Source organism: Amblyomma mixtum, chromosome 10, assembly GCF_055824585.1.
Source record: "Amblyomma mixtum isolate Tamu chromosome 10, ASM5582458v1, whole genome shotgun sequence".
NCBI lineage: Eukaryota > Metazoa > Arthropoda > Arachnida > Ixodida > Ixodidae > Amblyomma > Amblyomma mixtum.
Window position 1 is genome coordinate 79,098,196 of NC_143021.1, and position 27,803 is coordinate 79,125,998.

A 27,803-nucleotide genomic window follows, 5' to 3' on the forward strand; every position below is an offset into this window, starting at 1 on the left:
ATGAATAGGACATACTCTAGCTATCTTAAGGCTTTCGGGAAATATTCCCGTCTCAAGCATACAATTGATAATGTGAGTTAAAACTGGTGAAATAATGTCGGATACATGGGATACGTAAGGGATACGATCCAAGCCGTATGGGATACGATCCCTGGATGTTAAGCAGGATCTTTATAAATATTGCCGTGAATCTTTGTAGAGCATGTTTGTTGTGTTTATTCGTTGATTCTTCAAGGCTGCCGGCAGGCCACTTTATCGCTTCGTTTGTGACGCAAGACGCGCCTAGAATTATCTCGATTGATCGCATCCAGGCCGAGCCGATTCTACTTTGTGCCAGAATGTTCTAGTAACTTCCCACGCTTTATCTCGAAGGTTCGCTATCGGCTTTAAGAAGAGCACGGCCGACAGCGGCGGGCATTCTTTCGACGACCGCCGAGCACGCTTGTTGCTACGCCGCCGCCGAGTGATTCAGTTCTTCGCGGGCGCAAGTCAGCCCGAATAAAGAGTTTCGTTTCGATGACATTCTCGCTGTGTTCCTGTTCGCCGGACTGCAGTCACCACTACGTGAAAATATTGTACGGAAAATAGGGCGACAGGTCGCTAACCAGCAGAATACGGCAGGCAGCCAGCGCGAGACACTTCAACGATGGATGGATGGATGGATGGATGGATGGATGGATGGATGGATGGATGGATGGATGGATGGATGGATGGATGGATGGATGGATGGATGGATGGATGGATGGATGGATGGATGGATGGATGGATGGATGGATGGATGGATGGATGGATGGATGGATGGATGGATGGATGGATGGATGGATGGATGGATGGATGGATGGATGGATGGATGGATGGATGGATGGATGGATGGATGGATGGATGGATGGATGGATGGATGGATGGATGGATGGATGGATGGATGGATGGATGGATGGATGGATGGATGGATGGATGGATGGATGGATGGATGGATGGATGGATGGATGGATGGATGGATGGATGGATGGATGGATGGATGGATGGATGGATGGATGGATGGATGGATGGATGGATGGATGGATGGATGGATGGATGGATGGATGGATGGATGGATGGATGGATGGATGGATGGATGGATGGATGGATGGATGGATGGATGGATGGATGGATGGATGGATGGATGGATGGATGGATGGATGGATGGATGGATGGATGGATGGATGGATGGATGGATGGATGGATGGATGGATGGATGGATGGATGGATGGATGGATGGATGGATGGATGGATGGATGGATGGATGGATGGATGGATGGATGGATGGATGGATGGATGGATGGATGGATGGATGGATGGATGGATGGATGGATGGATGGATGGATGGATGGATGGATGGATGGATGGATGGATGGATGGATGGATGGATGGATGGATGGATGGATGGATGGATGGATGGATGGATGGATGGATGGATGGATGGATGGATGGATGGATGGATGGATGGATGGATGGATGGATGGATGGATGGATGGATGGATGGATGGATGGATGGATGGATGGATGGATGGATGGATGGATGGATGGATGGATGGATGGATGGATGGATGGATGGATGGATGGATGGATGGATGGATGGATGGATGGATGGATGGATGGATGGATGGATGGATGGATGGATGGATGGATGGATGGATGGATGGATGGATGGATGGATGGATGGATGGATGGATGGATGGATGGATGGATGGATGGATGGATGGATGGATGGATGGATGGATGGATGGATGGATGGATGGATGGATGGATGGATGGATGGATGGATGGATGGATGGATGGATGGATGGATGGATGGATGGATGGATGGATGGATGGATGGATGGATGGATGGATGGATGGATGGATGGATGGATGGATGGATGGATGGATGGATGGATGGATGGATGGATGGATGGATGGATGGATGGATGGATGGATGGATGGATGGATGGATGGATGGATGGATGGATGGATGGATGGATGGATGGATGGATGGATGGATGGATGGATGGATGGATGGATGGATGGATGGATGGATGGATGGATGGATGGATGGATGGATGGATGGATGGATGGATGGATGGATGGATGGATGGATGGATGGATGGATGGATGGATGGATGGATGGATGGATGGATGGATGGATGGATGGATGGATGGATGGATGGATGGATGGATGGATGGATGGATGGATGGATGGATGGATGGATGGATGGATGGATGGATGGATGGATGGATGGATGGATGGATGGATGGATGGATGGATGGATGGATGGATGGATGGATGGATGGATGGATGGATGGATGGATGGATGGATGGATGGATGGATGGATGGATGGATGGATGGATGGATGGATGGATGGATGGATGGATGGATGGATGGATGGATGGATGGATGGATGGATGGATGGATGGATGGATGGATGGATGGATGGATGGATGGATGGATGGATGGATGGATGGATGGATGGATGGATGGATGGATGGATGGATGGATGGATGGATGGATGGATGGATGGATGGATGGATGGATGGATGGATGGATGGATGGATGGATGGATGGATGGATGGATGGATGGATGGATGGATGGATGGATGGATGGATGGATGGATGGATGGATGGATGGATGGATGGATGGATGGATGGATGGATGGATGGATGGATGGATGGATGGATGGATGGATGGATGGATGGATGGATGGATGGATGGATGGATGGATGGATGGATGGATGGATGGATGGATGGATGGATGGATGGATGGATGGATGGATGGATGGATGGATGGATGGATGGATGGATGGATGGATGGATGGATGGATGGATGGATGGATGGATGGATGGATGGATGGATGGATGGATGGATGGATGGATGGATGGATGGATGGATGGATGGATGGATGGATGGATGGATGGATGGATGGATGGATGGATGGATGGATGGATGGATGGATGGATGGATGGATGGATGGATGGATGGATGGATGGATGGATGGATGGATGGATGGATGGATGGATGGATGGATGGATGGATGGATGGATGGATGGATGGATGGATGGATGGATGGATGGATGGATGGATGGATGGATGGATGGATGGATGGATGGATGGATGGATGGATGGATGGATGGATGGATGGATGGATGGATGGATGGATGGATGGATGGATGGATGGATGGATGGATGGATGGATGGATGGATGGATGGATGGATGGATGGATGGATGGATGGATGGATGGATGGATGGATGGATGGATGGATGGATGGATGGATGGATGGATGGATGGATGGATGGATGGATGGATGGATGGATGGATGGATGGATGGATGGATGGATGGATGGATGGATGGATGGATGGATGGATGGATGGATGGATGGATGGATGGATGGATGGATGGATGGATGGATGGATGGATGGATGGATGGATGGATGGATGGATGGATGGATGGATGGATGGATGGATGGATGGATGGATGGATGGATGGATGGATGGATGGATGGATGGATGGATGGATGGATGGATGGATGGATGGATGGATGGATGGATGGATGGATGGATGGATGGATGGATGGATGGATGGATGGATGGATGGATGGATGGATGGATGGATGGATGGATGGATGGATGGATGGATGGATGGATGGATGGATGGATGGATGGATGGATGGATGGATGGATGGATGGATGGATGGATGGATGGATGGATGGATGGATGGATGGATGGATGGATGGATGGATGGATGGATGGATGGATGGATGGATGGATGGATGGATGGATGGATGGATGGATGGATGGATGGATGGATGGATGGATGGATGGATGGATGGATGGATGGATGGATGGATGGATGGATGGATGGATGGATGGATGGATGGATGGATGGATGGATGGATGGATGGATGGATGGATGGATGGATGGATGGATGGATGGATGGATGGATGGATGGATGGATGGATGGATGGATGGATGGATGGATGGATGGATGGATGGATGGATGGATGGATGGATGGATGGATGGATGGATGGATGGATGGATGGATGGATGGATGGATGGATGGATGGATGGATGGATGGATGGATGGATGGATGGATGGATGGATGGATGGATGGATGGATGGATGGATGGATGGATGGATGGATGGATGGATGGATGGATGGATGGATGGATGGATGGATGGATGGATGGATGGATGGATGGATGGATGGATGGATGGATGGATGGATGGATGGATGGATGGATGGATGGATGGATGGATGGATGGATGGATGGATGGATGGATGGATGGATGGATGGATGGATGGATGGATGGATGGATGGATGGATGGATGGATGGATGGATGGATGGATGGATGGATGGATGGATGGATGGATGGATGGATGGATGGATGGATGGATGGATGGATGGATGGATGGATGGATGGATGGATGGATGGATGGATGGATGGATGGATGGATGGATGGATGGATGGATGGATGGATGGATGGATGGATGGATGGATGGATGGATGGATGGATGGATGGATGGATGGATGGATGGATGGATGGATGGATGGATGGATGGATGGATGGATGGATGGATGGATGGATGGATGGATGGATGGATGGATGGATGGATGGATGGATGGATGGATGGATGGATGGATGGATGGATGGATGGATGGATGGATGGATGGATGGATGGATGGATGGATGGATGGATGGATGGATGGATGGATGGATGGATGGATGGATGGATGGATGGATGGATGGATGGATGGATGGATGGATGGATGGATGGATGGATGGATGGATGGATGGATGGATGGATGGATGGATGGATGGATGGATGGATGGATGGATGGATGGATGGATGGATGGATGGATGGATGGATGGATGGATGGATGGATGGATGGATGGATGGATGGATGGATGGATGGATGGATGGATGGATGGATGGATGGATGGATGGATGGATGGATGGATGGATGGATGGATGGATGGATGGATGGATGGATGGATGGATGGATGGATGGATGGATGGATGGATGGATGGATGGATGGATGGATGGATGGATGGATGGATGGATGGATGGATGGATGGATGGATGGATGGATGGATGGATGGATGGATGGATGGATGGATGGATGGATGGATGGATGGATGGATGGATGGATGGATGGATGGATGGATGGATGGATGGATGGATGGATGGATGGATGGATGGATGGATGGATGGATGGATGGATGGATGGATGGATGGATGGATGGATGGATGGATGGATGGATGGATGGATGGATGGATGGATGGATGGATGGATGGATGGATGGATGGATGGATGGATGGATGGATGGATGGATGGATGGATGGATGGATGGATGGATGGATGGATGGATGGATGGATGGATGGATGGATGGATGGATGGATGGATGGATGGATGGATGGATGGATGGATGGATGGATGGATGGATGGATGGATGGATGGATGGATGGATGGATGGATGGATGGATGGATGGATGGATGGATGGATGGATGGATGGATGGATGGATGGATGGATGGATGGATGGATGGATGGATGGATGGATGGATGGATGGATGGATGGATGGATGGATGGATGGATGGATGGATGGATGGATGGATGGATGGATGGATGGATGGATGGATGGATGGATGGATGGATGGATGGATGGATGGATGGATGGATGGATGGATGGATGGATGGATGGATGGATGGATGGATGGATGGATGGATGGATGGATGGATGGATGGATGGATGGATGGATGGATGGATGGATGGATGGATGGATGGATGGATGGATGGATGGATGGATGGATGGATGGATGGATGGATGGATGGATGGATGGATGGATGGATGGATGGATGGATGGATGGATGGATGGATGGATGGATGGATGGATGGATGGATGGATGGATGGATGGATGGATGGATGGATGGATGGATGGATGGATGGATGGATGGATGGATGGATGGATGGATGGATGGATGGATGGATGGATGGATGGATGGATGGATGGATGGATGGATGGATGGATGGATGGATGGATGGATGGATGGATGGATGGATGGATGGATGGATGGATGGATGGATGGATGGATGGATGGATGGATGGATGGATGGATGGATGGATGGATGGATGGATGGATGGATGGATGGATGGATGGATGGATGGATGGATGGATGGATGGATGGATGGATGGATGGATGGATGGATGGATGGATGGATGGATGGATGGATGGATGGATGGATGGATGGATGGATGGATGGATGGATGGATGGATGGATGGATGGATGGATGGATGGATGGATGGATGGATGGATGGATGGATGGATGGATGGATGGATGGATGGATGGATGGATGGATGGATGGATGGATGGATGGATGGATGGATGGATGGATGGATGGATGGATGGATGGATGGATGGATGGATGGATGGATGGATGGATGGATGGATGGATGGATGGATGGATGGATGGATGGATGGATGGATGGATGGATGGATGGATGGATGGATGGATGGATGGATGGATGGATGGATGGATGGATGGATGGATGGATGGATGGATGGATGGATGGATGGATGGATGGATGGATGGATGGATGGATGGATGGATGGATGGATGGATGGATGGATGGATGGATGGATGGATGGATGGATGGATGGATGGATGGATGGATGGATGGATGGATGGATGGATGGATGGATGGATGGATGGATGGATGGATGGATGGATGGATGGATGGATGGATGGATGGATGGATGGATGGATGGATGGATGGATGGATGGATGGATGGATGGATGGATGGATGGATGGATGGATGGATGGATGGATGGATGGATGGATGGATGGATGGATGGATGGATGGATGGATGGATGGATGGATGGATGGATGGATGGATGGATGGATGGATGGATGGATGGATGGATGGATGGATGGATGGATGGATGGATGGATGGATGGATGGATGGATGGATGGATGGATGGATGGATGGATGGATGGATGGATGGATGGATGGATGGATGGATGGATGGATGGATGGATGGATGGATGGATGGATGGATGGATGGATGGATGGATGGATGGATGGATGGATGGATGGATGGATGGATGGATGGATGGATGGATGGATGGATGGATGGATGGATGGATGGATGGATGGATGGATGGATGGATGGATGGATGGATGGATGGATGGATGGATGGATGGATGGATGGATGGATGGATGGATGGATGGATGGATGGATGGATGGATGGATGGATGGATGGATGGATGGATGGATGGATGGATGGATGGATGGATGGATGGATGGATGGATGGATGGATGGATGGATGGATGGATGGATGGATGGATGGATGGATGCATAGGAGCGCCCCCTTTGAAGCGGGGTGGTGGCAATTGCCACCATGCTCAGCTTTTCTTCTTTATTTTTTTTTGTTTACTGTGTTGGCAATTCTCATTAAGAATCGCCACCATCTTTACCTACGGTTTTCTAAAATTCTATTCTTATGCCACATCTCTGCTTTTCAGCCACCAATCCTCCAATCGCTTTTTTCTGACTTCCACTGCAGATTTATTTACATGCCCATTGTTATCTTTAAACCCTAGGGCCTCAGGAAGAGTGACTGCGCCTGCATCGACATCCGGATGGATACCGTCACATTTGATTATGAGGTGTTCAATTGTTTCCACAGATCTACCACACACTGCACATGTGTCATCTTCTGCGTTAAATTTCTTTTTGTAGCTGCGCGTTCTAAGACACCCTGACCTAGCTTCAAAAAGTAGGGCACTGCCTCTTGAGTTACCATAGAAAAATTCTTTCCTGATCTGCCTTTTCCAGCATCGATATAGTTCTACACTATGTTTCTGCCCAAAGAATCCCAAAGAATGCCCAAATCTGCCCAAAGAATCCGAAACGTCTTCCTTTTCAAGCGCCACCTGAGAACACTGAGTGGCATTACACCCCCTCCCCCCCCCCAAAAAAAAACAAAAATACAAAAGCGGGGCTGGAGCACGAGCAATGGGAGGGGAAGAAACACCAGCACAAGCAGAGAAAAATGGAGAAGGGAGGTGGGTGAACGTGTGCCAAGTGACAGCTAGAGGAACACTGAGCCTACTGCCCATTACCGCGTGAAGTACGGTTTCATGCGGACTACGTGCACGACCTGAGAGCGGGGTGGGCGACGCTGACGCAGCACAGTCCCGTCAGGAAGAACTTCGTCAGACATTTCTGCGACGCGGCACAAAACTCTGTAAGGTCCAAAGTAAGGGCACATCAGTTTTTCATGGTTGCCCACACAACCGTGAGACATTCCTTGTCTGTAGTCGAATAGTTTGTTTCAGCGCGAGAAAGCGTACGGCTTGCATACGCGACGACACTTTACACGCCAGCTTGGTGTTGAACGAGTACGGCGCTGAGGCCGTCGTTGCTGGCATCGGTGTGGACTTCGGTTTCAGCCTATTCACCAAAGTGTGCAAGAACAGGGGTTGTTAGCGGTAGTCTGCGCAGCTCGGCAAAAGCCTCCTGTTGCTCGGTGGCCCACACGAACTGTATATCATCGCGCGTGAGGTGGTACAGGGGTTGGACAATCTTTAAGAAGTCGGCGATGAAGCGGCGGTAATATGCGCACAGACCCAAAGAGCGTTGCACACTTTTCTTGGTTGTAGGAACAGGAAAGTCGGCGACAGCAGCAGTTTTCTCGGGGTCGGGCTTAACGCCATCGGCACTCACAAGATGACCGAGAAACTTCAACTCATTGTACCCAAAGTGGCACTTCTTCCGTCGCATATTTTGGTGTAGGGGCTGGGTAAAGATCCCTGCATATGTCTCATACTTCTCTGGATACCATGGGACCCAGTCCTTCGCTAGTGGAAACCCCTATGCACCGTGCTAGCCGGAGAAACCAAGGCCTACCTCCCGAACACGGGCTTTTGGAGTCTGCCTGAGCACCCACCCATCGACCTGTGATGCCAGCTGCAGCCTACTACACCTTGCAGAATCCGCGACTGCCCAAACCATTCCACGGCAGTCAGCTCTAAGAGGTCGAAAACTGGCTTTGCGAGTTTGAACGGGTCGCCTCGTTCAACCAGTGGGACGCGGCCGCCAAGCTTCGAAACGTCTTCTTTAGTCCGGAGGATGGTGCACCTACCTGGTACGAGAAACGAGAAGACGCCTTAACATCATGGCACGAGTTCCGCCGACGCCTGCTGGAGATCTACATCAGCACAGATCGTCGAGAACGGGCTGAACGGGCTTTGCAGTCTTGCATTCACATGCCGAATGAGACTGTAATCATGTTTGTGGAGGACATGACTCGGCTCTTCCGGCGAGCTGACTCGGCCATGCCCGAAGAGCCGGCCATGCCACGTGCCCGAAGAGCCGACGTGGCCGGCCATGCCACATGCGCCAACTCATACACGGCGTTAAAGAGCAACTCTTCGTTGTCCTCGTGCGCAGTCCACCAGGTACTGTTAATTAGTTCCTTACGGAAGCGGTCACGATGGACAACATGCTCCTGCGGCGGTCTATCACCTGCTACAGGCCGGTACTCGCCGCTTCGGCTTCAGAATCGCTTCCTGCCTTCGGGTCTAAACCAGATCTCCGCGAGCTGATCCGCTCCGTTGTGCGTGAAAAGCTCCAGGCACTTTTCGGTGCTCCCCTGCCGACGGCCGGCTCTCTCGCTAGCCTCGTCCGCGAAGAGGTTCAAGCCTTTAGGCATTCGTTCCCGTCCGCTTACCCGCCTCCTTTTCATACGGAGTACCGTCGGCCAACGTATGCTGAAGCCTTGCGACGTCCTGCGCCCTCTTCCGCGCAGTTTCCTCCGTCCAATCAAGGCTCATTGTTTTCCGCAAACCCCAACACGTACATCGACAATCGACAATCGCCCGAGCGGAAGACGGACTTGTGGCGTGCCCCAGATTGGCGCTCTCTGTGATTTCACTGCGGGGAACCCGGTCATCTGTATCGCCAGTGCCCGTATCGACAGCTTGGGCTGCAAGGGTTCCCTGTCGAGAAACCCTGCCCCTCCACCAACATATTTAACAGAAGATAGGGCGACGGGTCGCTAACCAGCAGAATACGGCAGCCCACGAGTGCGAGACACTCAAATGTCTTCCTTTTGAAGCGCCACCTGAGAACACCAGGTGTCAATACGATGTAATTTTCCTTCTTGGCCTGCCTAGTGTTTGGCGAAGCAGGATGGCTGTACGACACTGCGATGAAGATGCGCGGTCTGTCCGAGGTTACTTCAAAGAAAACATATTTTAGCTATGTGATTTGTACAAGGAGCTATGTTTTGAAAATGAAGTTATCGAGTTGTGTTCCTTGAAACAGTTTTGATTTTCTCACGTTAGTGAAACACATGTCCGCTCTTGATGTTTGAGAGTGCAGCGCCGAACATATGTTTATGATCTGTTGTAATCTGTCAAAACAGGCAATAAAGAAAAAAAAGCATTTGTGGCCAATTGGTAGCGTGCCTGTTTGGTTTGGTTTATTGGGGTTTAACGTCCCAAAGCAACTCAGGCTATGAGGGACACCGTAGTGAAGGGTTCCGGAAATGTCGACCGGCTGGGGTTCTTTAACGTGCACTGACATCGCACAGCACACGGGCCTCTAGAATTTCGCCTTCATCGAAATTCAGCCGCCGCGGCCGGGATCGAACCCGCGTATTTCGGGCCAGCAGCCGAGCGCCGTAACCACTGAGCCACCGCGGCGGGGCGTAGCGTGCCTGTGTCGCAGTCCTTAAGGCCCTAGGTTCGAATGCCACCTATATCACAGGTTTTCTTTCTGTTCTCCGTCATTTATTTATTATACATATACAAATTTCTTAAAGGGCCACTCACCAGAGTCCGGACAATTTTGAAAAACAAGCCCACTGCATAGATGAGGCATTGAATATAACCTCAGCAAAATACTAGAGCCATGCGCGCCCCGAAAAGCTGCAAAAATTCAAATCAAAGCCCGCTCGTTCTTTCCTTCAACAAAAACATCCCCGCCCCACTACTCTGAACCCCCTTGACGTCATGGGGGTTACTTTTGCTAAAGGCACTCCATTGTTGCATCGTTCTGACTGACGGGAGAAGGTCGGGCGCAGCATTGGCGTCGCGTCGTCTGCACAATGCTTTCCGCAGCGCCTTCTGTTTCAGCACATGCCTACAAACCCCCATTAAGGAACAACAACAACAACAAAAAACTGCGGAGGGAGCGTACGGCGACAGCCTTGAACCCTAGCCATGAAAAGTAAAAAATAGTAAAACTGAGTGAGTGAGTGACTGACCTTTGAAAATCCGTGGGAGACACGACAATTCGATTTGTGGACGTGGATTCTGCAGCATGTCGGATATTATGTACTAAGTAAAGTTTGATAATTAAAGGATCAATCAACAAATCAACTTTTTCATTGTTTATTTTAGGAAGCAACATTTCTTTGCCAAACCGAAGGCCGTCAACATCGAAGGTGAACCCAGTTTTTAAATTGTCCTGATCGGCAATGTGATTCGAAATATCGACCGTGAAAAGTACACAATTGAAAGCTCCTTCAGTTATCTCAAGGAGCACACTTATAAAATGTTGCACACTTATAAAATGTCCGCGTTCGCATTTTTATGCAGCTAACACAGACGCAGTTTGTGTATTTCATGACGTAGAAGCAGTTAATGTGATTCCCGCGGCAATACAACGCACAGTGACATTATTTTATATATATGCAATGCAGAAAACCCAGTCACATAGCTTACAAATGCGTAGTTTTCATATTCGATAAATCGAATCATATTGCCGATTACGAAATTTTTAAAACCGAGCTCACCTGCGATTTTGCTTGCCTTAAATTTCGCAATATAATCTTTCATTTCATTTCATTTTATTACCTTAAAGGCCCCTCAAAAGGGGTGTTACATAAGGGGTGGCAAGAATAAAAGCACAAATTCACAATGACAGGAAAGTTTCTACATTATTAGTGAAAAGTGGGCATCTTCCCTATCTTCCCCCTTAAATTATAAAAAGAAAGTTTTGTTAGTTAAATTTAATTAACTGATTTATTACAGCAGTCCAAGCTGTTTTGCTATAGCAAGCCAAGAGACTGCCCAAGCAGTCCCTACTCCCGACACCAGAGAAATTAGTTACACCTAGCGGTTCTTCTATCTCGTTAGCGTGCTAACGTCCACCTAATAGCTCCCCTATAATAGTTCTTACAGTAAAATTCTTACAACAACGTTTCCATGTGCCAGTTAGGCACCCTTGCAACGGAGGGAATGAAGTGATTGCGCGCGTCGGTCTTTGTTGCATTAATTTTAGGCGCCGCCGCAGCGTGGCATGCTAGTTTTATTTTATTTTAGTTTGGTTTAGTTTATGGCGTTTAACGTCCCAAAGCGACTCAGGCTATGGGGGACGCCGTAGTGAAGGGCTCCGGAAATTTCGACCACCTGCGGTTCTTTAACCTGCTCGAACATCACAGAGTACGTGGGCCTTTAGAATTTCTCCTCCATCGAAATTGGACTGCCGCGGCCGGGATCGAACCCGTGTCTTTCGGGTCAGCAGCCGAGCGCCATAACCACTGTACCACCTCGGCAGACAACAGCGTGGCATGCATTGATTTCGTAAAAACTGCCGACACTTTGAAAAAACCGAAATGTAAGCTTGCCCAGGTCGCAGAAACCCGATTAACATGACGGCACGACTCGTCCTATAACGCAAGTTGGGCGCAACACTGCAGGCCTATCGCAAGCGGTGTACCATGCACACAACTGGCGAGCAGCAGCTTGGCCCAGCGCGCTTCGTCCCATCGTCCAGTGCAGGAGGCGTCGTGCGCCTGTCAAGCAGTGTTTTGGCTGAGCTGCGTTCAATCCGTGTATTACCGCTGGAAGATTCTAAAGGAAAGAAGCACGGAATTAGTCTGGCTCCAGCAGTCTAAGAGCTGCATGTAATTTCTGTCCCCACAGCGGGGTAGCCTCCTATGGCAAAGGCGATTTTGCTGTGCGGGCAAGCCGATTGTCGAAGTTTCCAAACGGCACGCGCCGACAATGATCTGAACGGAACGTCCTGGCCGAAAAGCGCTGCGCATCGATTGCAACTTTTTTGAAAGTGCCACTTTGCTAATAAGTGTTGAATTGAAGTGTTGTTGACTGAGTGATGATTGTTCATTGCACAGTTTTGTTCGTGTTTTGTATTTCATTTTTTTTGTGTCGTCATAGTACGACAGTGATTTGTAAAAGACAGCATTGTGTTCATTTGTTGCGCCTTTTAACCACTCCTACTTTGGCGGCCAAGAGGTTGCTGGCAGTATTGAATAAATAAAATTTATAAACAAATAATTAAGATGGAGTGGCGCTCAGGAGCTCAGAGCTGACCGATGGTAATGCTAATGGCGCTGTAAAGTAGTGATTTTAATTGGCCAGGCGAAACATGGTTGTCACAGGTTTTATTTATTTTATAAAGCTGGGTCAATGGTCTTCATTTCACAGTGTGCCCGGTCCGACTCACAAACACGTACTTTGGTGTGTAAACAAGATGTCAAAACAATTGTGTAGGAGCCGTCGCGGTGGCTCAGTGGTTATGGTGCTCGGCTGCTGACCATAAAGACGCGGGTTCGATCCCGGCCGCGGCGGTTGAATTTCTTTGGAGGAGATATTCCAGAGGTCCGTGTACTGTGCGATGTCAGTGCACGTTAAGGAACCCCAGGTGGTCAAAATTTCCGGGGCCCTTCACTACGGCGTCTCTCATAGCCTTAGTCGCTTTGGGACGTTAAACCCCATAAACCAAACCAAACCAATTGGTTAGGAAGAGCGTGAATTCAGACGGGAACGAATTGAAGACACAAGGAAGTGCCCCGATTTTGAAGTGATGTTCACTGCTTGGCCCGCGCAAATATATGTGCTCGGCGCAACCAACAAATGAAGAATTATCAACAATCGCACGAGAAGGTCGCACCAACACCTACTGACGATAACTGGGACCAAACTACTACCCCCCCCCCCCCCCCGGTATTCGACTTGCGCAAAATGGTGGTCTTGCAGTCTTCACTCGTCTTTCCCCTTGTGATATGCCCCCTGAGCTGCTGGCTGCGAATCCAGTCGTCGCTCCCTCTGCTCGGTGGTCTCTGAAGCTTCGTGTACGCGTCTCTCGACTGCACGTTCCACCGGCGACTTCACCATTCGCCTATTCGTTTCGCTCTTTGCGTTGCTCGCTCTTCTGTTACCGCACCCGTTTAATGCCTTCGCCGCAGTTCTTCGACTTGCCGCCTCGCTGTATCCACAGGATCGTTTCAGTCACGTTATCGCTCTATTATTTTTTGCTTTGTTATTGATCTCGTCGTGCATGCCATTCAGCTTCGGAATCTGTTGAAAGACCGGCTTCATCAATGATTCAACTGTTTGCTGCACTGCACCTTCCTCCGGCGGCTTCATGCCTCGCATTTTCTTTCTGGAACCTGAATGTGCCCGCAACCGTATTTATCGCTCCTCAACTTTACATCCTCACCCAATCGGCTTCAGCTGCCTACACGCCTTGCTCCCAACGGCTGCAGCTGGCTCGAATACCCTCAGAGACTTCAACATGATGAGTGGCAGCTTTTCCGCCAGTGACCCATCTGGTGATAGGCCACTAAACCCAAGAGCGAAATCAAAGACACAATGCAAAACAGATTCATGTAAAAGTGAAATATACAACTAATACTAACGCAGATTTGTCGCATCACGCTCTGTGATTACCTGGGCACTTTGTTAACAGCTTTATTAATTCTATACAAATCAATACTCTGAGTAGAAAGCTGCGAAATTAGTTTCATAAGGACCCTAGCAACCAGGGGCCATTTCTGTGTTCTTACACTGTTGCTAGAGGGGTAGCAGTTCTCTGACGAGCAGGGCCAGAAGAGGGATAGATACATCTATGATTGTTTTAATAATAATATTAATAATAATATTAAAAATATCAAACTCCTACAGTGCGAAGCACGTTATATGGACGCAGAATACTCTTAATTCGCGCATTGCAGAGCGCCTAGCGAAACTTCCTCACGTCAGCCCAAGGAAATACGCAAAAGCTTGAGAACATGGCCAGAATCGCCAACAACACGTTTATTTACTGTCGCCCTTTGCGGGGCATTGCTGCTTTAAGGTCACGCCGTCCAATTGATCGAGTTTTTCCATTCGTGGCAAGGATTTATTTCGAACCTAATTTCACTACAGTACTTTGAGCACAAACGATCAGAATGTGCCACGAGAAAGCCGCAGCGGTAGCAGTGACGGCGGCTACGACCCCGAGCAGAATTAACCTCAAGATAACTGGTCCATAATGACATGACTGATGCACCAAGGAAAGAGCAAAATAGTGCACAAACGAAGCCTCTTGAAACCATACACAACATCAAGGGGAACGAAGAGGGAGCTCATTGCAGAACTTAAAAGGAGATGCATACAGTCAGGGGGTGTCACTCTGGAAATGGAAGAAAAACGATGCGGGCACTTGGGCAGCCACAGTGCGCTAGGCGAAAGCCCCGGCTTGACGCTGTTCACGCCTTCGTTCAGCCTCCCTGGCTCTGCTGCCCGGCAACGCGTTCAGCCGCCGCTGACGCATGGGTTCGTTCACCTTAAGCCGTTCACCGTAAGTCGGGGAGTCACCCTTCCTGTGCTGAGCCGAACCACCTGGCGCGAAATAGCTGCACCGCTTGCGAGCCATCCTCCTCCGCTAGCTGCCACACACCGACTGACGACGGAGCACCGCTCGACACTGTTGAGGACGGAGGGGCCCTCGGGTTGACTGACTCGTCCATCACCGCAGGTCCCGACTCCGAAGGACGATGTAGAAATCCATTACGGAGGAAACTGCACAGAAGGTTTATTTTACATTTTTACAGTCGGGAAAGGCGTGCTCCGGTCACAAAACAACCTCCCGTTAAATAGGCTTCCCATTCCCCACATCTCTATGTGTATCAGCAGCGCGAACACCACACAAGAAGAAGAAGGAGAAGAAGGTAAAGAGCGCTGAACTTCCAACTTTTATTTGAGCAATAATTGAACCCGCACTTTTATACACATACCAGGTAAAATCCCACCAGGGGGGAATCAAGGCGTGCTATCGAATTGGGACCAACACGTTGTCCAGGGCATCAAAATGATAACTACTATCGCACTATACAAAGACTTCCATGAAAAGCACGAATGACATGCGGAAAAAAAAAGACAATGTAAAAAACAGGGTTGAGTGTGCGCAAATGGAAAAAAATGAAAAAAAACAGGGTTGAGGGCGCGAATTTTGCTAAAACCATGAGAAGGCAAGAACACGGTAAAAAGGTAAAAACAAGGTTGAGTCTGCGCAAATGGAAAAAATGGAAAAACAGGGTTGAGACCGCGAATTTTGCTAAAAGAAGAAAAAAACATGAGAAGGCGAGACACGGTAACAACGTAAGCGATGCGAAGGGATGAGCGCCAACAATTAACACGGCTAGAACTAAAATGCAGTGTGCCCCTAAAAACCAGGTAAAATCAGGTAAAACCAGAGAGAAAGGTGATTTCTTTTTCAGATAATGAGATGGAAGGGGTGCTTACGCAACCTTCTTTGAGCCCTGAGATGTAGGTAGCTTCAATGATTTCGCGTGTTAGTTGGTTTTTATGTTTCTTTAAGACGGTTGCTTTCTTAAAATGAGGAATGCACTTCTTTTAGATGTCACATACGCTGCAATGGGCGGGCAGGTTCCTCAACGGCGCCCCAGTTAGATCGTTCCTATGTTCCATTAGCCTTTCGTTTAAGCATCTTCCTGTTTGGCCTATGTACGCCTTACCGCAAGCTAAAGGTATAGAGTATACAACACCCTCCGCACAAGGCACAAAAGGATCTCGGTGCCTGGTTGTACAGCTACTATTCTTTTTCTTTTTATTAACTTTGTTGCACAGGCTTGACAGGCGCAGAGGGACTGAAAAGACTACGTCTACGCCTGCTTTTCTGCCAATTTTCTTCAGATTATGCGAGATTTGGTGCAGGTATGGCAGAACGGCGACCCTTTTGTTCCGCTGTCGCGTATCATCCGGGGCTTCACATTCATGCTTCATACTTATCAGGACTTTTTTTGCAACAGACGAAAGGAGAGATTGCGGGTATCCTGATTGTGTCAGCCTCAGCACTTGGCTCGAAAAACTGTCCTGCAACCTGTATAACACCATCTGTCGGGCTAGTTGGTTGCGATCCATATGTATCAGCAGCGCGAACACCACACAGGAAGAAGAAGGAGAAGAAAAAATCAGCGCTCTTTACCTTCTTCTCCTTCTTCTTCCTGTGTGGTGTTCGCGCTGCTGATACATATGGATCTGCAACCTGTGTTCACAAGATTTTGTGAGTGCGTTCTTAAAAGTTGACTTCACAATGTTCCTTTTCACAAGTTTTGAATGGGCTGAATCGTAGGGTAGGAAGGGTTTATTGGCTCTTGGTTCAAATAACCAGCACACATGGTCCTCTCCGAAAAACAACTTTAACTCTAGAAACCGCATGGCGTTTTGTTCTGGGAATTCATGAGTAACTTCAAGAGGTGATATAGTATTAGAAAAAGTGTGGAGGACTTGAGTTGCTTCTGTTTTAAAGGCTTCAGTGTCGCAATCTAAGAGGACCAGGAAGTCATCGACGTACCGGAAAATTTTTAGAACGCTTGAAGACTCAAGCTTGTCCTTCAAGGATCTGTCATGCATAGCGAGGAAAAGGTCGCTCAAAATGGGGGCGATGCATGACCCTATACATATGCCTTGCTTTTGTATGAATCTCGAACCGTTCCACTCTGCCACTGTTGATTTTAGGTAAACGCATAGCAATTCAATGAAGCCATCCGCAGAAACGCCACACTCATTTTGGAAGAGCACCACACCGTGTCTATCGATGGCGTCACGAACACATTGTATGAGGGCATCCTGGGGAATGGAATAAAACAGGTCCTTTATGTCAATGGAGAAGCCATTGAACAACTTTGTTCTGTTTTCGTGCAAGAATCTGACAACTTCGGTGCTTTTTGCAAGAAAGGGGTCATTGACTGGAAGTCGCTTGAGGTTGCTTTGGAGAAACTTGGCGACTTCTTTTTGCCAGGTTAACCGTGTTTTTTACATTGTCTTTTTTTTTCCGCATGTCATTCGTGCTTTTCATGGAAGGAAGTCTTTGTATAGTGCGATAGTAGTTATCATTTTGATGCCCTGGACAACGTGTTGGCCCCAATTCGATAGCACGCCTTGATTCCCCCCTGGTGGGATTTTACCTGGTATGTGTATAAAAGTGCGGGTTCAATTTTTGCTCAAATAAAAGTTGGAAGTTCAGCGCTCTTTACCTTCTTCTCCTTCTTATTCTTGTGTGGTGTTCGCGCTGCTGATACATATGGATCGCAACCAACTAGCCCGACAGATGGTATTATTCCCCACATCTCTGACGGGAGAATAAATTTCGGAGAACGATGTCCAATCAGGTGGGCAGATGAGGCCACTGGTGGTACCACCAACGGCAGGGGGTGGTGCTCGGCTCTCTCGCAGCTCGGTAGAGTGGTACAGCAGGGTCATCAAACACTTTGACCACAGCGGCAAGTCTTCTGCTCGTTGCCTCCGCGGGAAAGGAACTTCCCGCAGTCTCCCAGCAGGTGAATGAACGTCCTCGTACTCCCCCGCCGGATGCCCGAAGTACGAGATCTCTGTCGAGGAGACAGCCGTCTTTCAATTAACAGCAACAGCTTGACCTTCCGCCGCACCACTCTGTTCGGCGACCCGAGGGCAGACTCGGCCATTTGACGGCGCCGCCGTCGCCGCTGCTTCCGCCGCTGCTGCCGCCGTCGCCAGCCCTCGACGCATCTTTGCTTTACGGTGACACACGCCTGGTAGTAATTCCCCGCAGGCCCGTGTTCTCCGATGTTAATAGCTCCTCCGCGGCCAGTAGAATCTCGATCGGCCAGTGGCCACGATCAATTCCCGAGGAGAGATGGGCTTAGGTTGTAGTGTAGGAGGCCTTTCTTTATTTTCTCTGCGAGCACACAACAGAGTCCTAATCCTCGCACAAGGGAGGCATTTCTCGAAGACACCCACGTAACACAGCGCCGCTCCCCATGCCGTGCAAGAAATTCACCCGAAATCCGCCAGGCTGCTATGAACTACAGACGCGTTTTAAGCATAAAATTCAACTGAGATTTTTGCAGTTGACAGCAGTACTCATGGACACAAAGCCACGCTACATGCAACCTCAGAACCGCCGGAATGAAACTGCCGCGCACCACGGTTTAATAATAATAAATAATACACTTTATTAACGCAAGCTTTCCACAGCATCAATACTGATAGGCCTGCCAATGCCGCAGTGGGCTTGAAGTGCAGGCCGGGCAGGCAGCGGCAACAAAGTGGAATACCGCGAACACTGAAGTTTGTGTTGAAGCAATTGCAGCAGAACAAATACAAGAAAAGGACTAGCAGCAATTTGGAGAGAAATTTAAATACAAAACAAAAGGCTTACGCTGAAATGTAGTGTCAGGTAGCACTCCTTATACAGAGCCCCAAACAATATCATCTAATGAATAATAATGTCACGTGCTTGCACAGAGCCTCGACGGAAGAAGCAGAAGATGAAGGACCAGCAGAGAGAAAGGAAGAAAAAGAGCTGAGGGACGCTGGTAGGCTTCCTGCTTCCATCCTGCTCCGACCGATCCCCTCTGTGAATAACCCCCCGTGCGTGCTAAGCACGTAACAGTTTGGTGGAGGTGCGGGGTATCGACCACGGAGCATTCCATCTACCGAAGGAGCCGTAGACTCGCAGGCTTCCCACCACTGCCATCGGACATGCCTGGAGACGACAATGCCGAGCAACCCGGGACATCCACAGCGAACAACTGGCCACATTACCGAGAGCCCCGCACATTTTTTGGAAAACCTGAAGAGGACGTTGACGAGTGGCTGAAACACTACGAGCGGGTGAGCAAATACAATCGCTGGAACGCTGCTACCAAACTGGCTAACGTGGTGTTTTTCCTTGCCGCCACTGCCCTTGACTGGTTCGACAATCATGAGGATACACTGAGTTCATGGGCAACCTTTACTACCGAAATCAAGAAAAATTTTGGGGATGAATCGGCAACAAAGAAACGTGCGGAACAGACATTGCTTCACCGCGCGCAAGTACCCGGAGAAACTTGCACGTGACAATCAATAATATAAAAACAATCAATATTTGAGAGAAAAAGTAAACTATAACATTTGAGATCGAAACAAAAATGGAAGAAATATTCGCACATCCGCAGGATTAGAGGACATGTACAAGCACTATTCTTACGCGTCAGCAGAATCAGTGGCACAACGGTATAATCTCTATGGCTCCGATTTTATGTAGTTAGGTATGATTTAAATCAGCTTAAAGAACAAGGGAAAAAAAGGTTTTAAGGCTGGAGTAACAAATTTTAATGCGAAGGAGAATTTGTTTCAGTTTGAACTTTGTTTACACGCGAAAAGAACTAGTTGGTAACTGACTGAGACAAGACGGTATCAAGTAATTACGGGTGCGCTTCTCGTATCTGGTTGAGCAGCGAGGCACCCTAAAAGAATGTCTAGGCCGGAGGCAACGCGTAGGAACATATTCAACTTTATACGTGTGTGACCGGAAATGTCTCAGGATAGCCGTTTCAGTGAGAAGAGCGTTAAAATTTGAACACCTTAAGGCTTTTGAAAAGGTCAGCGCCAGAAGGTAATCCTAAATCATAGCTAATAATTTTCAGAATAGATAGAAGGATGGAGTTCATTCTGTTTTGCCAACGAATCGCGCAGTGACCAAGCCCCTTAATCCCATAACGGAGTATGCTACAACCCAAACCATGTAAAATCATTTTACGCACTGACAATGGCATATAATATCTAATACTGCATAGAGTTCCTAAAACTGCACGAAGACTTGAACATACATGAGCCAGGTGGGAATTCCAGGCAAGGTCACTGTCAAGTATGACACCAAGGTATTTAACGGATGAAACATATGAAACTGGCGAATAGGTGCAAGTAGAGCAAGACGAAGGGTGGACCAGCAGTGAAAAGTTTAAGCTAACTTTCTTCAGGGGTTTCTGGAAACAAATAAGCTGCGTTTTGGAGCCATTCACTTTAATTACATATTTATCGAACCAGTTCATAACGCTAAACATTGCATCTTGCTAACGGGAAATTGCATCTGAAAAATGGGTATCTTGAGACAGGATAACAGTGTCGTCTGCGTACTGGAAAGCATGTGTAGGAATACCAGCAGCGAGGATAATCAAATACAGATTAAAAAGAAGGGGAGTTAATTCTTATCGCTGGGGTAAACCGGCTTTTACCAAAGTTATATTACTCTTGTACAGTCCATTGGAAACGAATTGTGTTCTATCTTCTAAAAAGTTATAGAGCCGTTTTAGAAAAGGCCCACGAAATCGGACTAATGAGAATTTAGTTAATAAAAGACTATGATATACTCTGTCGAAAGCTTTGCTAACAACTTGGTTAATGTATAAGGCTGAATTTATGAAGTCCGAAATATCCTTCACGAGAGCCTGTGTTTCGTTCTCTGGTATAAAGCCGTACTGCGCACTTGAAATAATGTTATTAGCATCGAGATACTTGGGCGTGACAAGCAGCAGATGTTGTTGTAGTATCTGAGAGAGGAGAACTGAGGTAGGAGGGTAATTTCTGTACTTATTTCGCGCACCTCATTTGAAGAGAGGAATTACAATGGCTTTTTTCATTTCTGAAGGTATAACACCACTAACTAAAATATGATTAAGCAATGTTAACAGCACACACTTAACAGCACCAAAATTTCTGCGTAAGTCTTCTACGGAAATGCCGTCGACGTTACGCGATTTATTAGATTTTACATTGAAAAGGTCAGATCTGAGATCACATTCTGTGAGAAAAGGAAGGTGCGCAGATTTGCATGCGCTGCTTTTTAAAGTGCAGAAATCAGGTTGCGGTTTAGCAGCACCAGAAACGCGCGACAAGAATGTATTAAAATTATTTGAAATAGTTGCGCCATCTGCAGAAGAATGTGAAACAAGGGATAGCTTGTGGGGTTTAAATTGGGGGAGATAAACACGTATTCCCCGTTTAAGCGCGGCTGACTCAGTTCAAAAGCGCGCTGACCCCACCCCGTGGTCGCCTACGCTACTGAGCGCACGCCGACCACGGCGGGCCTTGCTCTGCGGGAACAAAGGAACGACACACTGGCTGACACAAACAAGGCATTTATTGCTATAACAACAATAACGCCAGCTAGCAACAAAATACACTGAGGAATCTAGGATGTCCGACTCACCAGCACGGCTACGAGCGAACGTTCGCTCACGCTAGGGCAAAGGGAATATCTCCGAGGCCGGACGGGACGAGCTGAGGGGAAGACGTTTCCACACGAGGACGCCCGCGGCCAGGAGCGGAGCTTTGCGCGTGAACGTCCAACACGCTTCCCGGGCCCAGGGAGAAGAGAGCTAGCCTTCCCCCGCGCGCGAGCGCCAAAACACGCCATCCGTGGCGCTGCTGTCGCTGCGACGCGAGCACCCTCCCCTGTTAGTGGAAAGTCACCGAACCGAGATGAGTGCTTTGCGGAGGAGCTAACCACAGGGAACTAGTGCGTTGAGGGAAAGCGATCGCAGGGGACGAAAGCGTCCCCACATCCCCCAACCTTAAATAGACCCTCGCGCCTGCAAGTTACATGCTATGGAGGAGTCTCCTGGTCTTTATGCACTTGAGGCAGGTCTTGCAGCGGAGGTCACGCCGACAGCGTGCACGCAGTCTTCCGCGGTATTCCGAAGGCGGCGTGAAGGTCTCCGCTGGGACGGCTCGCATGGCCCTCGGACTACGTGTCCGCAGGCCCGCGAAGAGTAGAGCCGGTTGACCACTGCAGGGCAGGATTCCGCAGTAGTCGCCAGGGCAACAGCAGCCAGAGGTGGCTGCTGTCTGGTCTCGCCACAGCTGCCCCGGATGGATGCGGCGAACAGGATACAGGCCGTTCCGTCGCAGCAGGCGGCAGCGAGACGATGTGCACAAGACAGCAAGCCACAGTGGCTCCACTGGATCTGCAAAATTTCCGAAACACACTCCGCATGCCTTTAACGTAGGTCACGGGAGGGGAAACGGCGTACACAAGGGCCTGGTGGCTCAATGCTCAACTCGCTAGCAAAACGTGTCGGGCGGCTGTGCAACGCAAAGTTCGAGTGAACAAAGCCCTTTCTTGAGTTGAACGAGAATGCTCGGTTCATGCCAGGTTACAAAAAAAAACGGGTGGGCCAGCAAAGTGCGCCCCCTCTCAACACCACGGTCCGGTGGTCGTGTCACTTTTGACAAGGTCCAGGCAGCTATGAATAGCCTTAGGCCTCACTACCACTGTGACGGTCGACGACCCCCAACAAAAGAAAGACCCGAAACGGGTTTCGTGCGCGCAGCCCCGAGGAGACATCAGCGTTGTGGGGTGGTCCTCCCCGCTCACTGCACAAAGCAGCTTCTGAGCTATCGGCGCCCACCGTATCGGACGGTGTCGGAACGCCCGGTGCCGAGCTGCAATACCAGCGAGCTCGTAGTTGCACCCGTGGCGCCAGGCCACCCGGCTCCCGGAGCCGCGACTCCCAGAGTCGAAAAAGAGACAGCGATAAAATATATACAGAAAACTCGGACCACCCACGCGGCTTCCGTACTCACTCGCTTCGGCTCGGCAACTCAGCGGGCGCTAGGCCTCGCGCTCCCTCGATGCGGACCAAGTGGTTCTTGCGAAGAAACTCCAGGAAGAAAACTTCACAAAAAAAAACATGCTGAGCATGTCGAAAAGTTCAAACATGCTGCAGCGTAATACACCTCGCACTCAAGAAAGCATGCCGCAGGTCCTAGCGATCAAAATTCACACTAGGCCTACCACTTGTCAAGTACGGACAAAGAGCGTTCCTCGAACCGAACTGACAGTCGTCCAATGTTCCAAGAGCAGGCCCCACGTTGGGCTGCCTGATGTGGGGTTTAAATTGGGGGAGATAAACACGTATTCCCCGTTTAAGCGCGGCTGACTCAGTTCAAAAGCGCGCTGACCCCACCCCGTGGTCGCGTACGCTACTGAGCGCACGCCGACCACGGCGGACCTTGCTCTGTGGGAACAAAGGAACGACACACTGGCTGACACAAACAAGGCATTTATTGCTATAACAACAATAACGCCAGCTAGCAACAAAATACACTGAGGAATCTAGGATGTCCGACTCACCAGCACGGCTACGAGCGAACGTTCGCCCACGCTACGGCAAAGGGAATATCTCCGAGGCCGGACGGGACGAGCTGAGGGGAAGACGTTTCCACACGAGGACGCCCGCGGCCAGGAGCGGAGCTTTGCGCGTGAACGTCCTACACGCTTCCCGGGCCCAGGGAGAAGAGAGCTAGCCTTCCCCGCGCGCGAGCGCCAAAACACGCCATCCGTGGCGCTGCTGTCGCTGCGACGCGAGCGCCCTCCCCTGTTAGTGGAAAGTCACCGAACCGAGAGGAGTGCTTTGCAGAGGAGCTAACCACAGGGAACTAGCGCGTTGAGGGAAAGCGAACGCAGGGGACGAAAGCGTCCCCACAAGCTCGTGACCACCAAGTTTAGATACACCTCTTAATTCATTTTCAAGAGACGACGTCTTTTTCATGCCTGAACGAGCTTCATTGAATTTGCCGCGCATGTGATTTCACTTTGCCACCCGAATCATGCAATTCACTTGATTTCTACATATTTTAAATTTCACCAGCAACTCAGGACTGTTAGGACCCGTTTTGATAAGCTCTTTTTCCTTAATGACAGCTAATATTTGTGGGGATAGCCAATTGTTCCCATCCCGACGTATTCTGACTTTTAAAGAACAGGTACATTTTTCCTTATAGTTGGTGAGTATCTGAACAAAATGGTCGTAAAGATTAGCTGGAGAAACTGTACACAACAATGCTTTGAGATGAACTTGCCGAAGAGCCTGGGATCAACAACGAAAATTTCCTTCTTTGTTCTAATCGCATTCGAAGGTTTGGAATATTCTGTCATGCGACAGCAGACGAATTAATGATCAGTGACTTTAGTTTCAACGACCGCTGCTTGTGACGGAAGACTGGAGCATCGGACGTTAATATGGTCAATACAGGATTTAACCAACATTAGAGATATATATTCTTTACGTGTTGCTTGATTTACAACAGCTTCTAATCCCCACTTCGATAGAAGATGAAGATAGTTGGCGACCGGTGGCGAAGTAGGGCGTAGTGTATCGATGTTAATATCGCCTATCACACACACGTTGTCGTCTAGAGAAAGAGATGATAATGCTGTATCGATTTCCGATAACAATAAACGAACGTTGCAACAAGGCGGCCGGTAAACAGATTATACGACTAATGACTTATTAACTGAGCGCAGTCGCAAGGCAACCACTTCAGCTTGCAAAAAAGAAGTGGTATTTCGGATACAGACCACGTGTCTTTCATAAATACAGCCACGACCCCTCCTCTTCGCTGTGTGCGTGTATATAAAAAAACAACGGATAGCGGGAGATAGAATAAGGAGCAATGATGTCAGCAGAAACATTAATTTCAGCCAAAACGAATACATCACAAATAGGAAAGACGAAGTTAGAGCGCAAAAATGATTCCAGTGTTTTCGGATGCTGCGGATGTTAACATGTGTGGCAGTGAAGTCATTAGCGGCGTTGGCGATGAAAAAGTTATGAGCTTCTGAAAAACCACGGAACAAGAGTGAACTGACGACGTCAATAATTAGGCGAGTTTCTCGAGGTCGATTGGAGCATCAATGCGAACGAGAGGGGCGCCTTCAGCCTATCTAGGCACCACCCTTCATTTGCGCGTCCACACGAACTTGTAATCCTTTTCCTTTCCCCTTTTGCGAGCCTGATAAAACAGGTCCCGGGTGGCGACGTCAAATTATCATTGAAACAGAGACGAGGGTTCGGATCCAAGTCATCAAAAACAAGATCTGGGAAACCACTGCGAGCATCCAGCCACTTCTGTTTCACTGCAGCAGTCTGCATTTGAACGAGAATGGCCGGAATTGAATCGTTGTGAACCGGTAACCTGTGCACAACTAAACGTCCGAAGGCTGAATCTCCATATCTAGCTTTTGTGCAACTTGTCCAAATGCAGATATGTGTTCCTCATTACATTCAAAAGGAAAGCCATGTATTTCAATATTGCAGCTTCTAGTCTACGGTTCGAGAGCATTGATCTCTGCTGTCATGCGATGAATGACTGAAGCCTCGGAAGAATGAGTCAAGGACAGCGTCTCGCACTGGGCGCGAAGCTGCCCAAGTTCAGCTTTGTTATCGGACACCGCAGGGAGTAAGGAATCGTATTTAGAAAACAACTCGATGGATGTCTGCACTTATCCTACCGGCTCCGCCAACTTTTCTCCCGTGGTTTTGAAGGCCAGAAGTTCTTCCACTTTAACTACAAGTGTTTCTGCAGTTCTCGTGAGTTGATCAAGTTTCTGATTCACAGACGGTAATCGATGAACGAACTGGACATCACACTTGGATGATCCAGATTTCCTGCACGGCTGGCAAGACCAAGCTTCGCGTTTCTCGATCGCCATCTTATTGTAGGCACAGTCTTTGTCAAAAGTTACCAGGCTGCATGGTTTGCTTCCACCTTGTGTAGTGGAGCCCTTGTGACTTTCCTAAAGACCAAAGGTTGTTGGAAGGTAAGAAGACCCCCAGTCCTTACCTTTAACGACCATTTTAGCTGCAGGGAAGCTCTAACGGCTCCACTGTACGAGCTAGAAGCAAACCATGCAGCCTGGTTACTTTCGACAAAGACTGTACCCTCAGCAACCGCCGAACAACCCTTGCCAAGATTGTGCCCTCCCTTGCAGGAGGAGCGAGTTAAAAGTTTGCCATCTGCAGGTAGCAACTGCGAGCAAACAGCGCAATCATTCGACATCCTGATGCAGTCAGCGGCAGTCGGCGTCACCGTTGTGAGTGAAAAATTACGGGCATGGCTCTGGCAGGTGGTCCCCAGAGAGCAACCTAGGAGGCAGGTAGGCCACCTTGTTCGCGTGACTTGGCGGCGTCCTCACAACCTGCCCCCCGGATAGTGAGCAAACTGCCCATCGTGGCAGGTGGCATTTAAATTAATGACCGGTCCCTCGGCAAGAGCAACCTGGGCCGCACAGGGCCCAACGCTGGGAGCACGTGCCATCGTCGCTTAACCGCTGCACCACTGCGCCAGGAGTGGTATGAGGACTCACGGGGACTGTGAATGTAAAGTACAGAATGACTTTCTGCATATATGGAAATTAACCCATAACGCTATAGCGCCATACTCTTAAGATGGAGCTTAAGTGTATCCTCCAATTTTTCTTTGTCTATTGATCTACATAAGTTCGCTGCAAGTCCCTGCGTGTCGGCAAAGCACATTAGGCTTCCTTTTTAATTTGTTTATTGCTAACTGTATGTATATCTCCGTACGAAAAGAAAAACCCTTTCCTTTTCCGCTCAATTTTTTTCAACTATTCTGGGCCTAGGAATTTACATGTTAAATCAACTGAGAGAATGAGAAATTAATGTGTCTGTTTTGTATTCTACAAGTTGTTTTCAATGACTGAGTGCTTTCGAAGTAATCTCACCTTGCTTCGTTTAAACAGTACCAATCATGAGATGAAGCACAGCCTGAGAAGGGAAAGTGAAGACGGTGGGGAATCCCTTCGTGGCGAATTGCGGGAGCAGCTGAGAAAGCTAATGTATGCCATGAGGGTGTTTCCAACGGGTCACGCCAGGTGAGGAGTACGGTGTCCC